This window comes from Schistocerca piceifrons, chromosome 6 (assembly GCF_021461385.2).
Source record: "Schistocerca piceifrons isolate TAMUIC-IGC-003096 chromosome 6, iqSchPice1.1, whole genome shotgun sequence".
Lineage (NCBI taxonomy): Eukaryota > Metazoa > Arthropoda > Insecta > Orthoptera > Acrididae > Schistocerca > Schistocerca piceifrons.
The window spans coordinates 417,678,415-417,697,567 of NC_060143.1; positions in this window are offsets into that span (position 1 = coordinate 417,678,415).

Sequence of the window (19,153 nt, forward strand, 5' to 3'; positions counted from 1 at the left end):
CCACATTTACCCTCGGCTCGTGCGCCGCGAATGCCGCTGAACCCGCCACTCCCCTTGGGGAGAGGGTAGCCCAACCGCGCCCGGTACCCGCGAAGATGTCTCGACAGCAGGGACAGTGGGTGGAGCATGTAACACCTGGGGTGTACCATGCGACGCACCAGACTCCCCACTGCCGCTACACTCCGAGGCAGCAGCCTGAAGACGGCTGACCGCGGCCATCAACACGCTCAGCTGCTCGCGAACAGTGGCCAGCTCCTCCTGCGTCCGTTCACAGCAGTCACACATCCCATCCATCCTAAGAAATCAATTTACTGTAGAGAGTTAATCAACTTTTAACTAGACTGCTAATTCACTAAAGGCGGCTGATAGTTGACTAAACTGTGGTTACTAGACACTTCTTGTAGAAAACAATGAAAATAGCAGTACCTGTCACTGGACTGTATTCAAAACAAACACTAGCACTACTGGCACTGTGGCTGACTAAAAGGACTCTCTCTGACTGTATTCAAAACAAACACGAAATCTATGGAACACTATTACTAGCACTCGACAATTAAAGCTTCCTAAAAGCAAAAACACACGGAAGAAAAATTGACAAATAAGAAAAATACAGTTAATAGTTAAATTAACGTGGCTCGCTGCACAGCAGACGTGACACTGACGGCAGTTACTACGACATAGCATAGAGGCAGTTAGAGAATCACTCTATCAGTGCACCGTAAGAGACTAGAACCGAAAAAGTCCCTATAATATGTGCTAGCTGATGTTCCATCTGCCATGCAGTTAACTGTGTTTTACGAAACATGGATGCATAATGTTTTTCGCGAACTCATGTTATTTGCTGCGTTGTTTCTCCTATCCAGTTTGACGTGTGGCAAGTTGTAATTAATATGCACAAACTGCTGTGATTCAGAATTGATAGCAGTTAATTCCTAGTAAGTTATAAATATTTTATGATGTTCACTTGTCATTCTTAACCATCAGGAAGTCTGAAAAAGGTTATGTCCTTATTTGTATTGGAATTAGATTTGCAGTTAGGTGCTAACGCAAGTATTAGAGTAATGGGGACATCACTCCAATTTTGATATCAAATTGAAATGCAAATTAATTAAATTCATCAACTAATAAACCCACATCCCGACCACACCCACCTGCACTCCCGACCACGCCCACCACATCCCCCAGACGACGTCATGTTGGCCCCAGCCCTTCTCCCTGCCCCTTCCCTCTCCCCCACCTTCCTTATTGGCGGGAATTTCGAATTCTGGTGGAAATTTCGAATTTTTTCGGGAATTTCTTTGTCCCACGCCTGTGCTGACAATTCCTCCCCCCCCCCCCCCCCACTCAGGAACTGGCAAGAAATTGAAATTGGTGGTACCCTTTCCGAGACTCGAGCCCTGGTCCTTCAGGACAGAAAGCCTAAGTGTACTCCCCTAACACGATTATACCATAACAGGCGATGAAATTGGAAATAGTCAATAGGAACATAGCATCTGGTCACAATGAGGATATAAGACAGGCCCAGCGGATCTGCAACCTCAGTTGCTGTTAGTCAGTTAGTGAATTAATCAGCATGAAGCGCCAGTCGAGACGGCCCAATGCCGTCCAGCTACAGTAGGAACATAATACGAAGAAGCCATTAAAGAGTAATTGCCCCTGCTTAATGTCTGTGTTCACTGCCGTGAGAGTCTTTGTGTTTCTATCATCACTTGTAACGGTCATTCTTCTTTGCTCATCAGCGGATGCCACGTCCTTCAGCCTGCCAGGGTTTGCAACAGCGATGTGTCCTAGCCCATCGGGACCAGCTGCGGCAGCATCCTGGGATCCTTTTGCGCACCTGAAGAGCTTGATGGAGCAGGACAATCAGCTGTTATTGTCCGCTGAAAATACTCAGCCAACCCCTGACCCGCTGAAGTACACCGGAAGTCCTAATCAGCATGACACAGTTCGTACTGGCCTCCATCATATGCGCCATCGCAGAATATTCCAGTGACACTGCATGGGAAAAGTGAGAATGTAGTGAATGGGAAAATACCAGTTAAGCCCTGTGAACCACCAGTCTTCTCTTTGGCGTATAATTTAACCTCTAGTGGTTCGAAACATTTAAATATTGGTATAGAAGAAACCATAGGCAGAGAGTGGCGTATTATAATAGAGATCGAGAAGGCAGCAGTTGACTGCCAAGTGTCATCCAGCTTACTTTTTAATTTCCAGCCAAATTCGGGGTGGGGGGTGGAGGGGAGGGGATTTGAGCACAGCCTTAGGACAAAGAAATTCAAACCAAAATTCGAAATTTTCGCCAAAATTCGCAGTTTCCGCCAGAATTCGTAATTCCCGTTAATAAGGCAGGTGGGGATTGAGAGAGGTAGGGGGAGGGAGGTAGGGGGAGGGGGACCACGTGCAAGATGAGAAAAACACATGACGTCATCTGGGGGTGGAATTGGGCGTGGTCAGGCCTGGGGGGGGTGGGCGTGGTCTGTGGGGTTATTTATTGATGAATAATTAATTTGCATATCAATTTGATATCAAAATTGGAGTGATGCCCCCATTACGATACCACTAGCATCATCGACAAATTTTTCTCCTAGTACTGTCTGTTATCTATAACAACGGTATAGCTTAAAAGTATTAACATACATATCTAACATTTACAGTACATCAGACAACTGCTTTTATGTAGGTGAGTGGAGCAACTAAAATGCACAATTATTTATACAGAATAAACAAATTTCCTCCATTTGCGTTTGGCTTTAAACACAGCTTTTCTTTCTGTATACTCTTTATTCTGTGGCGCAACCATGTGGCAGATCAGCATGCACTCAATCATTGCATCAGAAACAAAGGTATCTTCAGGAGCTCCCCAGGGAAGTGTGACAGGGCCATGCTTATTCTCTATATATACAGTGTGGTGAGAAATAATTGGTCAGCAAAAAATATGACACTGAAGTTAGCTAGTCGGGCCGCTGCGTACGCAAATTCAAGTCGCCCAACAGATACAGTGTCGCCTAACGTGTTCTTCTTTGTTTTCCTACAACCGAACAAGGCAACAATACAAACAGTGGACGAGGGACGTTATAAGGATCGAACCGGAGTCAAAGGCTATCCAGCCACTTGCGCTATGCCCCGTGCTATGAGAACAACTGACAGTAATTGTATTTGGCGGGCCGCTTGAATCTGCGCTCACAATGGCCCGATTGGCTACTGTATTGTGCTGTGTGGAACTGGGGACCTAGAAACGACGGAGAGGCTTCGTCTCCGCCATAGATGTTTTGGAAAGCAGATCTTTTAGCTCAGGTAGCAATTGTTTATCTTTTTCAATAGCCATATCGTGGGAACTTGAGATGAGTAGATCCGAAGATGCCAGAAGTCAATAGAATACTTCATGCATCGTTTTCTCACTGGAATATTTGCAAGTAACATCTTCTCTGCAACGCTACATAGCCTTATTCCTAGCCATTCTGTAATAGAAAACTACTATTATCACGCTAATATAAGGCCCAAAGTGTTGAAATGAATGAGAATGTGAAGCGGACGGAACTCACCACAACCACTATTTACTGGCAACATCCATTAGGTCGCATTTTTGTTGAGCCTTTTTCCACCTCATCCACAATTTAGACAGAATTAATCACACTCGCTTTTCATTAGTAGCAGTCAGCTGAGATGGGTAGGTTTTGTCATCAGACAACTTTGACTGTTCAGCCGCGATTTGACTGACAGTACCTGCTGCCCATACATCTTGCACAAAGTCAAATATTTGTGTTCATGTCTAGGGATTTGAATGGGAAACTAGACGCTGAAAAAGAAATCATTCAGAATGTTAATCGCAGAATTATCCACAGTATATTGTTTATTGATTAATGTTCAGTTCAGTAATCAAGCAACTGCTCAACTGATTGTTAATTAATTTATTAATTATATTGCTCAATCGCAGAATAATTTCCACAGTATTGTGAATTATTGCTGAGTATTGCACAATATAGCTCTGGTACACTGTAGAAAAGAGACCTTTCACTAAAAACACGCAAATATGCGCACGTAAATACATTAGGATCTATGAACTATGCTATCTAGGTAGTGGGAGAGCCATTTGCAAAAGTGAAACCACACAGAGATAATTCTGTATTCGATGATTTCGCATTATATCAGTAGTAACTTGATGTCGATATACATGATTAGAGTGGTGAAAAATATCATAAACGTACTTGGACTGTCAGTGATTCTGAAAATCTGGAATCCGAAATATTAATATTTAAGAAAGGGTCAAGGTCGGCTCTCGATAAATCGAAAAAGTACCGATTTATCGCTGTATCGGCAGAAGAAATATCGACGAATTTGCCCTATAAAAGCATTGGCTGCACACTGTACTGTCGGTTTTAGAGCTGTGTAATTAAGTACTGAGTTGTTATTGGATATTCTGTTCATCAACAAGCTAGCAGCCAGTCTACCCCCTTAGAGCAAGAAGTGAAAGGAAAACAATGCGCCTTCACGCTTAGCAATAACCACTTTGCTAATAATGGTAACTACAAGTAGTGGCAGAGTTAAAGTTGTCCGATAGGGCCGTCGTTCGGTTCCATCACGTATCAGATTTGTCCGGAACTCGTCATTAAGGGGGGTAGGACGTCAAACGGGCCGACTTGGAGCAGGAGAGGCACCACAGGACATTTTAATTTCCACTGTCCATACTTTTACAAATAAATTCATAAAACTTTAACAGCATGACCAGGAAGGATTCAGGATTCACATACATAGCAGTGGAAGCTCAAAAACGTAACAAAACACTTTTTTTTACATGTGAAATTTCATCATTTTTTCACTTACTACTGGCTGCATTCGTTGCGATAGGTACACTTTTCTTCCTAAGTAAGAGAGATTTTTCTATGACTTTTGCACAGCATACAAACCATACTTACAGGTGTATGAAACTCTAGAAGTTATTTAATTTATGAAAAAATGAATGAACTGTTACATTTTAAACTTCATGTTTAGCAAAAATTCAAGTTTTATAGTTAATTATCTCAATTTTTCCACAGTTTTTTAATAGATTTGGAAAATTCTAGAGTTTCATACACCTGTAACTACTGTTTGTATGCTATGAAAAATTCATGGTGACAAAGTTTTATGAATTTATTTGTAAAAGTATAGGCAGTAGAAATTAAAATGTTCTGTGGTGACTCTCCTGCTCCAAGTCGGCCCGTTTGACGTCCTACCCCCCTTAAAAATTGTTTTACAACGCAACCGGTGTGCTATTTCTTCGGATCGGAAATCCTGTTATTCCATTCACACCGCCTCCCCCCAAGTACAATCCGACCTCTTCTTTTGAGCCACGTACACTTCCTCCATACAGTCAAAGTGGACGGCTGGAAGCGATGAAAGCTCAAAATGTAGTAAGACTCAGTGAAAATAAAATTATGTTCTACTACAATTTCAAAACAACTTAAATATTTACCGAAAATTATCAAAAAATATAATATAAAATAAAAATATCGGCAGTATGATATCGATATATCGGGTGAAAAGTACCGCTAATATATATCGACATTTTTTTGAAAATCTATCGACATTTTATTAACAGCCCTAAAACATACATTCTGAAGTGGTACCTAATTCATTTTATCCTAAAAATTGGGCGGGGTTGTTGTCATATATTAAATAGGTCACACGGACAATGCCTGAAAAATAAGTCATTGTCCGATTCACTGTTTACCGGCAACTGTCACGGCCTTAGGGTATCGACTTGTGACTGAAATGCCACCACAGCATTGGACAAGCACAAACCAATGCCATCTACGCATCTTCTCGTTGGACTAAAGTCGGAACGCTCACCATTGTGTATTTCTATTACGTCCAAGTTTGCAAACGAGTTGTGCTACAGTGGGGCATAGTCTTAAAGAGGGGAACAGAGTGCACTTTAGCCAGATACACCTGGAGATAAACAGAAGACTCTGTGTCAAAGTATCACGGCAGAAAGTTACTGACATCCGGTATTTCACCCATAATCAAACCGAATACACTAGTCTTACAAATAAACAAGATGATGTTTTCACGGCTTACAGCTAAATACATGCATATAGAAAAAAAGGATAGTGATACTGAGATGCGGAGGCTTAGTGGAGAGTTGCAGAACGGGCGAGGAAGTTGGCAGAGCAGGCAGCGGTCCGCGGTTGCCGGAAGAATGCGAGGCTACGGAGGATTAGACTCTGCTACGGCTGCGGCAGCGGATTTACGACCGCCAGCGCCGGCTAGCGCTCGGGGTCTGCGCAACACCGCCCCGGACCGCGCTGCGTTTTATGAACTGGCAGCCTAAATATTTTGCCGGCGCGCCGGCGTCTTTAAATACCCGCGGGCGGAGCGTGCAACCGCTCGCGCCGGCCTCTGCGTTTCGCAGGCCCGACCGACACGTGTGCGGCCGCTACCACTGTTTCTCTTCCAACTGCTTGTTACCTCTAAGGCAGGGCACCCACCGCCCTGGAGTAGTGTGACGATACATGGTAGTAGTGCTGCGTGCCTGTAGAAGGGATTCGGCTCTAGTAACCTGTCGCAACGTGGTCTGCGTGAGCTGCAGGTGTCCTGCGTTTAGTCAACTTAATTGTTTAACGTCAATCAACGGAAGTCTAAAAAGCATTATCGTGAACATCCGTAAGTCCTCCGCCCACGGGACGTAGAAAAGATCGTGGACAAGCAGTTGATGACATCAAAATGTTCAAATGTGTCTAAAATCTTATGGGACTTAACTGCTAAAGTCATCAGTCCCTAAGCTTACACACTACTTAACCTAAATTATCCTCAGGACAAACACACACTCCCATGCCCGAGGGAGGACTCGAACCTCCACCGGGATCAGCCGCACAGTCCATGACTGCAGTGCCTAAGACCGCTCGGCTAATCCCGCGCGGCAGTTGATGGCATCACAAAGTGGAATTCCACGTACCACTACACTGCGGAATTCTGAAGTAACGAACCTGACACGTCAGATTTTCGCCTTGTGGAGAGGAACGTGGCCAATGAGATGTGACATCGTTCCACGCCACAAATAGAACATGAAAGTCACCATGTTGTACGGCATTAAACATCGTATTAGCTGCGTTTTCTTTCTCATGGAGTACATGGTATGTGTTGTGACTTGGCAAGACAGCCAAGCCACTGGGAGGTAGCCGAAAGGCACGCGTTTAAGCTCACGCAGGCTGGCGTGAGGTCTGGAACAGTTAAAGGAATAGAGACTAGCAAAATAGGTACGTAGCTTCTGGAATACTTTAATCCATAATTGGTGAACATCGGTCTGACGGCACATGCATCACAAGATAAATAGCAAATGATAATGGCGCCTTGCTAGGTCGTAGCAAATGACGTAGCTGAAGGCTATGCTAAATATCGTCTCGGCAAATGAGAGCGTAATTTGTCAGTGAACAATCGCTAGCAAAGTCGGCTGTACAACTGGGACGAGTGCTAGGAAGTCTCTCTAGACCTGCCGTGTGGCGGCGCTCGGTCTGCAATCACTGATAGTGGCGACACGCGGGTCCGACGTATACTAGAGGACCGCGGCCGATTTAAAGGCTACCACCTAGCAAGTGTGGTGTCTGGCGATGACACCACAGTATGAATATAAAGTGTTTAAAAGCATCAACAGACTGAGGATCTCTGTTAAATGTATCGCGTTATCTACGACTTGTTTTAATGAAATTACAGGAAACTATATATCGGTCGGCAAAAGCCTCCTGTAGTTGTCATTTTAGTATTACAGCTTGCATGCTGCGAAAGTACGTTTCAGGTGAGCTATCAAAAGCGCGTCTTTTTTGTATAATAAATATGAAATGAAGACATCTGTAGATATAGGTTTTAAGCTGATATGCCATATACGGAAATCCAATTTTTATGTCCAAGGCGCAGCACTGTGGTCTGGGTAGTGAACTCACGAGTAGGTTCGCGTCCAACTTGTTCAATTTTTTTTCAACTTTTGTTTGTAAAAGGTTCTGTGAAAATATTATCTCAAAAATCGATGTTATTTATAATAAAATGTGTTTTCCGCAGTTCTTGCAGTTTTTGTTGCAAAGGCCAAAGATTGGAATGTTTCACAAGTGGCGAGAAATCTTAACATAGCCATCAGTCTATGTCTGAAAGCAAACTCAAGTGACACACTGGAAGTTTTCGCTATTATGAAACTTTATTAAATACATATATACGTATCTCTTGGTTTACGGATTGACCAATGTCTATACGAGGGTAGCCCATAAAGTAATGCACCGCATTTTTTTCTTCAACAGTTCTTTATTGAACATAATGAGAATTACACACACGAAAGAATGGTGCTTTATCTACACTCTCTATCTTTCGACGTAATCTCCATCCCGTTCTATGGCCTTTCCCCAGCGCGAAACAAAGGCATGTTTGCCCTATCGGTACCAATCCTTGTCCTGGTGGCACAGCCAGTTGAATCACCACCTCATCGTCCTGAAATGTCTTCCACGAATTGCATTCCTTAATGACCCAAACAAGTGGAAGTCCAATGGAGCTAGGTCAGGATTAGCTGTGACAGCTGTGGATCGTTTCCCCGACCGCTTCAAATCGTGAAGCTCCGCCGAACCACCTTCTGATGAGTTCACCCTCCGTGCCTAACGACTAACTGTATTCCTAGTTTTTGCATGTTCTTCCTTTTGGCAGGAGGTCTTTGGCGCGACAGCCGCTTACTTTTGTGAGAGACAATAAAACGCCTAGAGCCGTCATGACCTTATTTCCTTTGTTGCAACCAGTTTCGGCGCTTCAATGCGCCATCTGCCGGCTGTAGTTGATGCAGAGGGGTTGACACGACCCCTATATATACCGCATTAGCGACCAGCATAACAGGATACGCAGATTACCTGGAAACTTAGATGTCAGCACTCTAACCATCAACTGCCAACGCTATCTGTCGGGAGTGACGGAATCTTGGCGCGCTCACTCGGATAACTTTCAACAATAGTACATACGTAAAATTTCGCAATCGTAGCATTGTTTCCGGCAGAGGAAAAAAAATGCGGTGCATTACTTTCTGGTCAACCTTCGTATATTCTCCGTAAATATCTTTTGGAATGATGGTGTGCAGCGTCGAAAAAATCTCCTCTTCCAATCTCAATTCCGAATTGTACGTGATGAAATATGTTATTTCAAATTGTTGGTAGTCAATGAAACATCGACAATATAAACATTAAGCATGCAGAAACTGACATTACATCCTACACTTTAACCACATTCAACTTAAAACTGAATTTGGGATGAAAATTCAATTGAGTTGATGCATAACTTCTATTAATATGTATCTAAAATAGTCGTACAGCGTTATGTCGAGTTTGTCTACCAGCAATTCGCTGTTCAACCCATTGATGTGTCCAAAATTTTCTCCACGATTTTCTCTGCTCTTCTTCGACAATTGCTAACAGGATCAACGCAGCTATTTTACGTGCGTCCATTTTCGCAAAGAAGCTGTGTGATTTGCGAGCAAAATAAAGCCATCAACGGCCGCTGGAGGCCGCTGAGCGGGCAAATCACGTTAACCAGCTCATCCCCTGTGCCGAAGGTGCTGTCTATCGTGAAATCTGATGTCCCGCCCGTCAACGTTAGCTGCTTCGTCCCGCGTGACGATGGCTTTGCTGGCATACTGTTGTCAACGAACATGGTGCTTTCGAGAAGTTAAAGCTGTTATTTTCTGGTCAATATCACCCAGAACCGCGCGGAGTAGCAGCGAGGTCTGAGGCTCCTTGCACCGATTCGCACTACTCCCCTCGTCGGAGGTTGGAGTCCTCTCTCGGGCATGAGTATTTGTGTTATCCTTAGCGTAAGTTAGGTTAATTTGGATCAAATAGTGTGTAAGCCTAGGGACCGTGAACGGTGGCTACACTGAGCCACTGCGCCAGAGATTGCGCCAAAGAGTATTATTAAGCCGCCTCCACAGTGCTTGTTAAGAGCTCGTAGTAGTCAGTGCTTGGAGAGAGCTCGTAGTAGTCAGTGCCTGTCGAGGACTCGGGGTAGTTTGCGCTGAGATGTTGTAGCAGAGAGTGTTTGTTGAGATGTGCTGTTAGGCAGTGCTTGCTGAGATGTGATATTGGAGAGTTCTGGTTGAAATGTGATAGTAGAGAGTCGGTGTGACATATAATGTAAGGATTAGAGTGATTTTCATCAATATAAGTGAGGTAACTAACTCCGTTTCTTTTTATTTCAGTATCCTAAATAATGCGTCATTACAGGTTCAGTCAACAAGCATCTGGCGTGTGTTCTTGTATTAGAGTTTAATTCTGCTTTCCTTAATCAATGTAGTATTTGTAATTTTCTTTTATCATGTCAGTAAAATTGGTATTTAAAAATTCTTGTCTTGTTGAAGAAGAACCGTGCCAGATGTGCGTTGAGTCATACTTCCACATACAGAACAGTTATACTTGTGCTTTGGTTTAGTAGGTTTTATAGTTGCTGGGGACTTAATTAATTAACTGTGTTTACGAAAAATTTCATTTCATTCTTTGTTGTTGTTCTTTGCAGTCAGATAGCGTAATAATACTAGTCAGGGCCAACCGTTTACGAAACAGCGTAATCGGACTTACAGCTACTAAAAAATATTTTCAATGATATTTAATTAAGCCCCCATGCACGTGGCGACCGCTGTCTCGGATCGTCCCTTGGAATTCTTCTGATTGTAAAAATAGAAGACAGTAGTATTGTTGTAGTAATCTGGAGTTTAGTAATTGTAGTCTATTTTCCATGTGTAGATTTGGTAATTGGCATTCTTCTAATGGTATTTTTCAAAATGTTTTTTTGTTGTCTTGTCTATGGGTTTGACAATTTAGTGCAATTATTTCAATTGTTCGATTAATCGTGTTTGAGGGAAACCTTTCATGTAAATGGTATTGTTGGAGATAAGGAGTCCTTGTGTGTAATTTTCGTACAGTGACGAATTTTTTGTAAATGATTACGCGATCTATGAAAAAGGCGAAAATGATGAATAGTGAGAATGATGAAATTGTTGACATGGCGAACTCGCCAACACAGGACAACAGTATGATGAATAATGGAGTTGAAAATAATTTAATAAGTCGGGAAGACAGTCCGGAACCATTTCAAAATTTTTCTCAATCAGAAAATTCACAGAATCTGTGATTAACGACAGAAGATTCTGGAATAGTATAGAACACAGATAGCCTTATGGCTATGCAGAAGGAAGTTAGTTTTGTGGGAAATGTTAGGGGCGAAAAGAATTTTGAAACAGTTAATATGGAGCAGTTGATGGGTGTAATATTAAATTTGGGATCTGAATTAAAAACAGTGACAACACGGTTAGACTCACTGGGATCACAATTACGATCTGAATTAAAAACAGATAGGGGAACAATGGAAACACGGTTAGACTCACTGGGATCACAGTTGGGATTTGAATTAAAAACAGTGGGATCACAAATAGGAACAATTAAAACCGAGATGGGAACTTTACGATCTGAATTAAAAACTGATATAGGAACAATGGAAACACGGATGGGAACAATGGAAACTCGGTTAGGATCTGAATTTAAAACAGAGATGGGAACTTTGGAAACACGGATAGATTCACGAATAGGGACATGTTTCAAAAATATGAAAGATGAATTAAAGAAAGAAATCAGAGAAGAAGTACAACCAATTTTGAATGCTCACAATAATAGATTAATTGCAGTAGAAATCAGACAAGAGGAACAGGGCAGGGAACAGGAAGAAAAAGATCGCGTGATAGTACAGAAATTTTCAGAGTTAAATTTACAATGTGCACACGATAAGGAAGAAATACTTGAAAGAATCGAGGAGTCCGTATCAAATGACAGATTAAATAACATAACACAACAATATGAACAGTTAACTACCAAATGTGTCAATACCGAAACCCGAGTCGCGACACTTACGGAAGACAGAAAGGACAATTAAGTGACTCATCGGAAAGAGTTGAGGAGATCTCAGGTAAATTGACAAGTGTTAGTTTAGCAGAAGGGTGTGAAGAAAATAATTTGTTTCATTTACGGGATGCAACAAGAGAGCGCCAGGCGCGGTAGGTCTTTGTCGCCACGAGGCGAAAACTTTGACTATAAACACTTTTTGACTGTTCGGAAATTTAAGATCTTCCGCAATTCTAAGAATGACATACATCCATGTTCATGGCTAGATCAATTTATGTACGCACTTCCACCAAATTTGCCACTAAGACACAAACTGGAAATTATGTGCGGCTATTAAAGTCCTCAGGGGATTCACTACACTAAGTGAATATGTGCCGTAGCGAGCATAGGGCCCCGAGCTGTAGTGGTGCTATTTCTCTTTTAGTTTTCTGTACCGCTGCCTACTCTTTTACTATTCTTTCCACCTGTCAAACCAGCTCTTCGACTATCAATCTATCTAGAGAGTAAGTAGACAATAACCTGATATGACTATTTACCTAAAAGTGATTTCGGATATTACCGTTTGGACTTACTGTATCTTCAGCAGCATTCATTCGTAGATTAAATGAAATTTTACCTGTTTATCTTCGTGACAACATTACTTCATATGTTGACGATATTCTTACTGCTAAACATTCTTGGAGTGAGCACAACAAAATTTTGGACTCATTATTACGTATCTTTGCAAGAGTTGGCATTACAGTAAACTTGGAAAAATCTGAATTTGGTCGTTCACAGGTGAAATTTCTCGGTCACATTATTTCTACAGAAGGTATTCTTCCTGATCCAGAGAAACTAGATGGTATTCAGTTCGCAATGACATTCTTTTTAAACGAAAATCGGTCGACAACTGTGTTTGGTTAGTTTGTATTCCTGATGAGTGGGTTAATAAGCTGATTTGGTATACGCATTTCAGTTATGCACACTTTGGTCTCAGAAAATGCTTTCATAAATTACGAGAAAATTGCTACTTCAGTAATATGGAAAAACGTATTCGATCTGTTCTTGCCAAATGCAAATTATGTCAAAAGGCTAAGCCGCCAAAAGTTTCTCACAGAGCACCGTTGTTTCCTATCATTCCAGCGAAATTAAAGGAGATGGCTGCAGTCGATTTGTTCGGTCCAGTGGTTCGTTCTACTAATGGTTTTGCGTACATTTTCGTAGCAGTGGAGTTGACGTCAAAATATGTGTGTTTTACACCTTTACGCAAAGCAACAGCTCGCTCAGTATCTAACGCTTTCATCAAACATCTTCTTAAAGAAGTTGGTCATGTTGATAAGGTTATATCAGATAATGGATCACAGTTTCGTTCTAAAATTTGGCTTCGTACTCTGCAGCGTCGTAAAATTAAATCAATTTTCATTTCACTTTTTCACCCTCAATCTAACGCTTCAGAGAGATGGATGAAGGAAATCAATAAATTGTGTCGACTTTATTGTCATCAGAATCACAGAACTTGGGATCAGTATCTTCATATTTTTCAAAACATTCTGAATGAACTCTCTAATGATTCAACTTTTTTACCGCCTATACTGGTATGAAAAAAATAAAGCACCGACAAATCGCATATCTGAAATCGTTCCTTTTCCGCCTTCACGGAAACTGCGGCATTCTGAAGTTGTCAACCTGGCTCTGCAAAATATTGCATCTGTGGCTGCTAGAAGAGAGAAATCAGCTAAGCGTCCTGGTCGTTCAAAAATCTTGTCAGTTGGTCAAAAAGTGTTAATTAAGTCTCATCGTTTGTCGCACAAAGGAAAAGGCTTGTGTCGCAAATTTTTTCTGCTTTATAACGGTCCATATAGAATTCGTAAAATTATTCATGATAACACTGTCGAAGTAGAAACTCTTAAATCTCGGCGCTCTAAAGGAATACATCATATATCTAACGTAAAAAATTTTGTGGAATGATATACTTTTAAAAAAAAATTTTGTAGAATGACATACTTGTGAGAAACTAACAGCTAGATGTAAACATGCGGAGAGTACAAGGATACCGCGCTGTGTTTTGGCGGCGGCACATGCTCAAAGCAACAGTCAAGTCTGCGCGCCGCACAAGGCAGTCGTTGACCGCGAACAATTGCTTCCTACGTCACGCGCCTACAGCTGATCGAGCGCTCAGTGCGAATGCACTGACAGCCTAAACAAATACACAGTTTAATTTCTCCGACTAAATTCAGTATAAAGCTATAGTGACTTGATGAATTATGTTATTAACATTCAGTATTTTTCAGGATACGGTTCTATAAAATATTTAAGAACTTCAGGTAAATTCTGTGCGTGTCCGACGTTAAGACGACTTGCTATCGAGAAATTTTCAGGAAGAATGTAATTTCGAAGAAGAAACTAATAAACTAAAAAAAGGTAACTATTAATTGAGTTCATTTTTCAGGTAACATATTTCCACTTAGGTACGTACTTTAGACGTAATTGCTGCTCGCAATTACGTGATTCATACTTTGTGCTAAATTTCATGTTCTATGAAATTACTTGTGAAGCGACGTGCTTGCGTACGTTAACTGATTTTGACAATGATTATTAATGAACTGGGTTGTAACTTGTGTATATTATGCATCGCTTGGCTGCTCTGCTTTTTCACTGATGTCTTTTTTTTTTAATTATGTGCCTGCTGTGCTTATTTATTTAAATTATAATTGTCACCTGATTTATTGTGCTGATGTGGTTAGGTATGTAAGTTATACTTTGTGATTTATCTGCTTGCGCCTTCATGTTTACTTATTAGGATGACATATGAACATTTATTTGCTTATGCTGATATGATGCTAATGATCTGTTTGCTGCTATGCATATGGATTGCATATTTACACATTTCTGTTTGTTGTCATAACTACTCTTTAATTTGGTGTATAGAAATGCTGATATACTGTGTATGGACATAGAGTTTAGGTCACACTATTGTATTAATTATAGATTGTTTGCTTGGCAGAGCCTCGTTGTAAGAATTGTGCTGCATACACTTGTTGACATTCTGTTCTCTACTGGTATATTTACTCGCTATTGCTTGTTTTGCTTACGCTCAGTACCTTATATTTTTGAGATAAGAAAATGAACTGCTATAATTCGACGAACGACATTAGTGCAAGAAACTTCATAGAAGTCACATGAGCTGAGGTTTTATGGAAGCTGTATAAATTTATGCTAATAGGAAGGAAGCTAACGACATGACATACCAACACTAGGTTTAGACCATTGACAGTTATTACACTGCATTTTTCGCGAGCAATTGAAATAGGAAGTGACACTTGACACAAGAAATACTCCACATGTTTGCTTCTGCCATAATTCTTGAAGTGGTGTACACACTGTGAAATATTATGATCATTCACATTCCGTAATCGTACTTCATTATTGAGAGTTATTCGAACTAAGTCAGTTAGAGGTCATGTATGCATTTCTTTTGTTTATAATTCATAATGAGTAGAAGATTTGGCTCAGATGGATTACACAGAGGTTGTGTGTTGACAATGTGTCTTCGGATTGTATGGGATGATGAGATTTGCATTAGGATTTTATCTTTACTTGTTCGAGGAGACTGACTAGAGGAAAGAGTTGTTATGGAAGTGAAATGATATTGGTAATAAGGTTTATATGTATCGACGCATTGAAGAGGTATTATTGAGGTATTATTGAGATTGTGTGAAGTTGATGATTATTGGAGTTTTGGTGGACAAGAGGTAAAGTAAGTGAGGAGCATATATTGGCAATAAGGTTTATATGTATCGACGTGTTGAAGAGGTATTATTGAGGTATTATTGAGATTGTGTGAAGTTGATGATTATTGGAGTTTTGGTGGATAAGAGGTAAAGTAAGTGAGATGCATATTTTTTTTGTTGGTCTTATGGAACAAGGAGGATGAAGATAGCAGACTAGAACACTAAAGTAGAAGGAAGATAGTCTATACACACACTTTGTTAAATCACTAAGCAGTATATACTTTTTTTGAAGAGAGGAAGCATTTGCATATCTTGGCTCACTGACAGTTGTTCAAAAACAGTACATTTGATCTGGCTTGGCAAACATTGGTCTTGACATGATGACTATGACGTTGACTTAACTATTATTGACTGTTATACATTGCTGCCACTACTACTTGATACACATGATGAACATCAGATTTTGACAGAATTGCATTTACACAGTTAACACTATTCAGTTACACAGTATGTAAGTAGGCTGTTTAGGTTTTTTTATTGGTAACGCCACCTCTGTATGAAAATCACTGGCTGTGCTGTGTGCAGTCTGTGGCTGCTTTGCATTGTTGTAATACTCGCCATTGTAGTGTTAGGCAGCTGGCTGTGAACAGCGCGTAGCGTTGCGCAGTTGGAGGTGAGCCTCCAGCAGTGGTGGATGTGGGGAGAGAGATGGCGGAGATTTGTAATTTGTCATGAACTGCTATATTTATATACGATGATATCAAGGTAAATACATTGTTTGTTCTCTACTAATATCTTTCATTTGCTAACTATCCCTATCAGTAGTTAGTGCCTTCCATAGTTTGAATCTTTTATTTAGCTAGCAGTAGTGGCGCTCGCTGTATTGCAGTAGCTTGAGCAGCAAAGATTTTTGTGAGGTAAGTGATTTGTGAAAGGTATAGTTTAATGTTAGTCAGGGCCATTCTTTAGTAGGGAATTTTGAAAGTCAGATTGCGTTGCGCTAAAAACATTGTGTGTCAGTATAAGCACAGTCTTGTATAAATTGTTCAAAGGGGACGTTTCATATGGCGACCCTGCCAGGATACCTCAGTGGAATCTTCTGACTTTTTTCTTGTAGTTTGTGTAATTAGTGTAGCTATTGTTTATTGCTAGCACGTAATTATAGAGAGAATTTCCTTTGTAGTTGTAGTTTTTCATTCTTGTACAGTAAAACAGTTGTGGCATGCATGTAGATTTGCACCAAGTATTTCGCAGCTGCGCTGGCAATTAAGTGGACATTATTTCCATTGCTATGTTATTTTATTTGGCTCTTCAAATTGCGCTTTTCTGTGTTATCGTGTGAAATACTGTGACAATAATGGCGTGTGAAAAACGTAATACTAGGCTCCAAAGTAAACTGAGAAATGACAGTGAAGACGAAAGCAGTGTGTTAGCGCCGCAGAGTAATGAATTAACGAATGTTCAAAGTAGTAATTTGGTAATTGCGCATAGGGAAATGGAGCGGGCGGCAAACAGTGGTGTAGACAGTGAAACAGGTAGTGAACAGGGAAGCGTTATCGATCGATTGGTCGGCAACAGCTCGCCTCAGGAATCGGGAATGACAGAACACAATATTGCAAATACTGCAGACTCAGGTTTTGGGTTCCCACAGTTTTCTCAAATGAGTCAAGACACATTTTCCACTTGTCAAAATGTGAATGTTGCCAGTGCAACTTCACTGCCGAAAAGCACTGAGGAACATGTTTCAGACACCAGTGCATTGTTATTACAATTATTGCAACAAATGGGACAAAAGCTTGAAAAGTTAGACACAATGGAACAACATCAGAGACAAACACAGCAACAGTTAGACACAATGGAACAAAATCAGAGACAAACACAGCAAAAGCTTCAAAAGTTAGACACAATGGAACAAAATCAGAGACAAACACAGCAAAAGCTTTAAAAGTTAGACACAGTGGAACCAAATCTTAAAAAGTTAGACTCATTGGAACAAACACTTGAACAAACATGTGAAGATTTAACTACTGAGTTACATAACATTGAATCGAAATGTCAAAAAGTCTGTAATGACGTAAAAACACAAATTTGTGAGCATTTTCAACCTATTTTTTTGCGGCATGAAAATGCATTACAGAATCACGAAGCAGCCATAAAAGAACTGCAAATTATTGTTCATGAAAATCATGAGACCTTGCAAGCTAAATTTGACTCAGTTGCATCTACCGATTCGGTTACGCAACTTGCAAAAACTCAGAAAAACTTTAAGGACACAGTAGATACTCTGAAACGTGGTTCAGAAAAACACACTGAAGAAATAAGTACACTATCGGAGAAAGTAGCCGAACTTTCGGATCAGGTCACTAACTTATCTACAAAGGTAGATGATGATCTGAATGACACAAGACCCGTAGCCTTCACTGACACAGAAGAGTATGAACAAATAAGAAAATTCAAACAAAATCAGAATCAAATTAATACACAACACCAAAGAGAAATCCGGGAAGTACAATATCAGCTGACACAGGTAATACAAGAATTACGTATTTCAGAGGACACTGGCGCTCCAACACGGGACGAGGGACTTAGAAACACGGAAAAGCCGCAAAATAATAACACAGGGCATTTCGGAAATTATGAAAGAAATTGGCAATGTGCACCGAATTTTGAGATGGAACGGCCGACACAACCTAACAATGGCCGATGTGCGACTCGCCGACATGATGATTTTGACTATAAGCTGTTCATTACTACACGTAAATTCAAAACATTTAAGAATTCTGGCAAAGACATTCATCCACAAGCATGGCTCCATCAATTCTCTCATTGTTTTCCTCCCAACTGGTCGTTAGAACACAGATTAGAATTTATGTGTGGCTACTTGGAGAATGAACCAGCTGTAAGAATGCGATCGGTAATTCACAATTGCCACAGTGAAGGAGAGTTTTACCATGCCTTCCTCTCAGCATATTGGTTTCAAGCCACACAAGACCGAGTAAAACATGGTATCATAATGATGAAACATTTCGAACAATCTGAATTCTCCAGTCTTGTGAAATATTTTGAAGACATGTTGCACAAGAATCAGTACCTGTCAAACGCCCCTCAGAACTCATCCGCATTTGATTAATCAAATTACCTGAACATTTACGGCATATTATTTTAGCAGGACGTTGCAAAGACGACATTGAAGCTTTTCAGGGACTGTTACAAGAACTAGAAATTGACACTGATAATCGCGGAACGCGAAAACAAGGACACAACAATTACAGGTCACATCCGCCACAATTCCGTGACGACAGAAACAATAACCGGACACGACTGGTCTATTCTTACAATGCAAATCGTGACCAAAATAGACACCACCCGTACGACAACCATTGGCAGAGTAGTAATAATTACAGGGAAAGATCACCTCTCCGCGGTAGTGACTATCACAGAGACAATCAGAGAAACAGACAATATGGGAACCAAAATAATTATTATCAAGGGAGACAGAATAACTTCAGACGCAACGGTCCAGCGCGCAGTTACGATTCAGGGAGAAATTCTCCACCA